This window comes from Sinohyriopsis cumingii, chromosome 9 (genome assembly GCF_028554795.1).
Source record: "Sinohyriopsis cumingii isolate HCF-2022 chromosome 9, ASM2855479v2, whole genome shotgun sequence".
NCBI classification, from domain to species: Eukaryota; Metazoa; Mollusca; class Bivalvia; order Unionida; family Unionidae; genus Sinohyriopsis; species Sinohyriopsis cumingii.
This window is the reverse complement of record NC_142969.1, coordinates 120,519,993-120,524,762: the sequence shown is the minus strand read 5'-3', so window position 1 is coordinate 120,524,762 and position 4,770 is coordinate 120,519,993. Positions and strand designations below refer to the sequence as shown.

Genomic DNA, 4,770 nt, shown 5'->3' with positions numbered 1-4,770 from the left:
AAAAAAAAATTAAATTTTTTAAGATAACTATTTAGACATATATAAAAACTCCGCATATTGCTTCAAACATTTTACAATACATTTAATGAAAAGGTATCTGCTAATGTATTTTTTAAATTTCGTATATTGTTCCTACATTTGACTATGTTGTACAGAAAGTAAATTATTTAAATCCATATATTTTGGTACAGCTTTTTCACGATTTGGAGCACAACTTTCATATGCAACTGAAATTAAATCTAGCAATTCTTCCAGATTTTGTACATCAAAATTTGTAAGAAAAATTATTTTTTTAAGTTTAATTAAATATCAAGATATTTCATCCGTTTTCTTTCAAAACATTTCGTGCCTGAAGCAGCATAAATGCGAAACTAGTTGCGCATAATTTACGGGATTTGTGGGTTTTTTTTATCCCACATATTAAATATCATGGAAATTATGTTTATTTCATACACAAATATAATGTTGTTATATAATTAAAATATAAATTTGAATTGGTACAATGATAGCCTACGAGTTGTAATGGATATTCACTGAAATTGACTCCATATTCTCGACATCTTTTAAGCAAGAAACACAACCTTAACCTTAAATCCTTGAAAATCCTACACGATACTTTAGGTCCACCTACGTCATGAAACTTTGATACTTTGGCTCCATCTACGTCATCAAACTTTGATACTTTGGGTCCATCTGCGTCATAAAAATTTTAAAGTCAAATCCATGTACAGGCATCCATGTTAAGAAGAATTTGAAAGTTTTGTGATTTCAATTGTATTCTAATTAAACATTACAGCCTATCAAAAGCATGAGACCTAGAGAGTAAACTACATCAAAGGGAAGAAAATGACATCACCACAGTAGCGATATCACTTTTATCGTCACAGTGGCGATATAACGTTTGGAACTACCCTTATGCATGTTTTTCAACCAGCATTTCCAAATTTAGGTTTTCTTTCCTTCATTTTTTTCTTCTCTCTCTCTCTCTCTCTCTCTCTCTCTCTCTCTCTCTCTCTCTCTCTTTCTCCACATCAAGATGTACATATATTTAAATGAAAAATTGGATACCGCGTCTGCTAGCGAACAAGAATGTATGCATGCCAAGTCCATATGAAAATTTACGCTTGAATGCAGAAATAAACTAATGAAGAACAAAATTCGTTTCAAGTAAACTCACATCATTAAAGTCTTTTGTTTAAATATGTTAAGCACTAAAGTCTATTACAGATACAACCACTCCGTTATGTTTCTAATTACCCACCTGAACGTTACCAATCCCCATACGTGTTTGCAGAAATTAGAATCTCTCCATTTTCGTATGAATAAAGTCATTTTTTATATAAAAATAAACGTTTCGAACTATTCTAAAATTCAGGAACATTTTATCTTTGAAATAATGCAAGTGGTTTGCGTCGAAACATATTGGGGAAAATTCATGCAAATCGACGGTTTGCCTTTCAAATTATAATAAAAAGAATATTTTTTTTAGAACATACACGGAACTATTTCACCCGTGAAGTGGAAACATTTTGTGTTGTTTACTTGTGACAATACAATGTTTCCACTTCATTTCGTCAAATATTTCCATACGTCGACTAAAAAACATGTCCTCCATATCTTGTGTATTTTCCACGAGTGAACAGCACACATTTTGTTTAGGGAGAATTCATTACTTTGTGATTTTCTTTCGTTCTCTCGCGGCCAAATACGGCAAATATAAGATCTGGCGTAAACTTTATGTGTTCCCTAAAAGCCAAACCAAGGGACTAACAAGGTAATAATCTTTAAAAACAAGTTTTATTTACGCGTGCTTTTAAAACCCTTTCAAATATGCAACTTAAATAATATTTGAGTCTTTTGTAACACTCACAAGAAGCTGAATTTAAATATAGATTGCAAATAAATTCCCAAAAATATTTCACGCGTGTAACGGGCTACGTCGTGTTGCTTTCAATTGTCATTTGGATTTCGCACACTAATATTTCCCTAGCTGAACTATCTACTGTTTACTTTTACAGAAGGCTAATAAGAAATGTTTCGTTTTAGACCCTATACTCTCCCGCTCCCATGACCATTTCCGACAGAGGCTTGTGGATCCTTGACACTGCTCATGTCAGGCCGATTTTTAACAAAGACATCAAACAAAAGATGCGATCGTAACTATAATCTTTAATATTAAAATATTTGATCCACTTTAAGGGTCCCAACAAATGGAGATTAAAAATACTCCACTTGCGTGTAGTTACAACAATTGGTATCTCGTACATCAAGTTTGGGATATTTCTACCAAGTATAGTTGCTGGTGGTAAAGCCATAGACATACGGACGGACTACTAGCATGACAGTATCCTGAAGCTACAATGTAGGGATAATTAAAAAGACAGGTTTTTACTGAAAGTACACGTTGCTGTTTAACGTACCTTTACTGGTTTGTTACGTTTCCATGCCAATCAATTTTAATCCGGTAGCTGAAAATGCCGCAAACGTCAGACTTTCTAAATTTATACCATAACCGATAAATAGCTTGAAGGTAATAAAATACATAACGATCATAACAAGTAGAGTGGGGCATGCGTGTCGAGCAAGCAATCTAATGTAAAACGTGTGACCTTCATCCCAAGATCAAACGTTTGAGCATGTCCGCAGAATGAATTCTTGCTTTCATAATGGTCGATCCCAAGTTCGAATAAAATACACTGAGGAGTTTGTGAAATATAGATAAACAAGAATTTTCTTCAAAGCAAAACCTTAATGCCAATTTTCCGTCACTGTGACATTGACAGCGGATGACATCATTGAGATAGAATTGAGTTAATGCATTGTTATCATCGTGTTCCATATATACTAAACAAAGCTTTACATTCTGTATATGCATAGTGCCTACGTGCAATGCATGTGGCAAACGTCACGATGCCATGAAATGGAGGTTGCTATATTGGTCTTCTTCCAATCAATATAGTCCCATAACTGAGTCATAATACGCATATATGTAACCTGATGATTGTCAAACTTTCCATAAAGACTCTATATATTTGACTTCTTGTCCTCCCTTTTTATCGCATGTAGTTCTGTAAATATTAATCCGCCGATCTCTATTAGTCCTTGATTCTTAATATCAATTCAAAGATAATGAAAAGTACTTAATGTTGGCTAAATACCCTAAGTATAACTCATATGTATGCACAAATTGGAGATTAAACAATTTTGCTTGTGCGTATAGAGCACACAGTTGAGGCTGGTACTGTTAATAACGTTTTTTATGTTTATTTGTCACTTTATGTTAATTAGATGAAATGGCATGTGCCTGGCAACGATTTATACGGATCCGAGCTAGTTGGGCTTTGTAACTGCTAGGCCCTGCATATCTGATGTACCTTGTACAGCAACTATGTCGTCATAGTGCAGCAATTGCAGTGGAAAGAAACTATGGTAACAGCAAAAATTAACATATCATGGCTAGGTCACCACTGTACTCTCCCTCTTTCTGAAGCCTCAAATGGAACATATGAGCGCAAAAGATGTGATGTGATGTGATTTTGATTTTTAACGTAGCTTTAACAATTTTTCAGTCATATCGCTACGATGTCTGCAATGTGGCAGATTATAGTGATGTTTAGCACTGGGACATCATGCCGCAGACATGTAGCATGATGTCCCACCCAGTCACATTATCCTGACACCAGGCCAACCAGTCCTAACACAAACCTCTTAATGCTGAGCGCCAAGCGAGGCAGCTGTTAGCACCATTTTTTAAGTCTCTGGTATGACTCGGATGGGGATCGAACCCACGACCTCCCGCATCCGAGGCGGACGCTCTAACCACTAGGCCACCGGAGCGGTCAAAAGATGTGAAGTAGGTGTGTTATAGGCACACCATTCAGACATGACAATATTTCGTCTACGTTAATATCAGAGGTCCCGTCATTTACAAGTAAATGTACTATAGATAAATACCAGAGTGTTTCGTTGGAACAAAAGCCTTTATTATTAATGTCTCAGCATTTTTCTTATAACAGTATATGCAGATAATAAGATGGCAATTGTAATTGTTTCAAAATTATGAGCTGGAGCAATGTCCCAGGTAAGGACTGGGATACAGATAAACAAGGGCTATCTCTCAGGAAAGGGCTGTGGTACAGATAAACTGGGGCTATATCTCAGGGAAGGGCTGGAGTACAGATAAACTGGGGCTATGTTCCAGGGAATGGCTGGGATACAGATAAAATGGGGCTATGTCTCAGGGAAGGGCTGGGGTACAGAAAAACTGGGGACAGGGGCTATGTTCTGGGAAAGAGCTGGGAAACATAAAATGGGACTATGTCTCAGGGAAGGGTTGGGGTACAGATAAACTAGGGCTATGTTCCAGGGAAGGACTGGGATACAGATAAATTGGGGCTATGTTCCAGGGAATGGCTGAGATATAGATAAACTGTGGCTATGTCCCACGGAAGGGCTAGGAGGCAGATACACTAGGGCCATGTCACATGGAAGGACTGGAATACAGACAAAATGTAAGGGACATTGTTAGTCATATGTTTAACTTGGTATCATCGAGGTCGCTAACTGTATACAGACCTTGAACGTAGTCATCTCAGTTATTTACATATTGTTAACATCAGGTTCACGTCGCCATGATTGAAGAGAGTGTACAATGTTTTGTTGTACATTGTAATGTGTGTTTTCATTATAAACGATGGCTCGCTGTCAACAGTTCTGGAGCTTTTGTACAATACATATCGTTTTGTGTTTCTTATAAAATAGTAATTGTTT

General features: G+C 36.4%; 1 non-coding gene across 1 annotated transcript; it reads right to left on the bottom strand.

Moving 5' to 3' along the window:
- Positions 1-3,764: 3,764 nt before the first annotated feature.
- Positions 3,765-3,841, bottom strand: Trnap-cgg (transfer RNA proline (anticodon CGG)). Its single transcript has one exon. It is a non-coding gene; the product is annotated as a tRNA-Pro (tRNA).
- Positions 3,842-4,770: the final 929 nt, after the last annotated feature.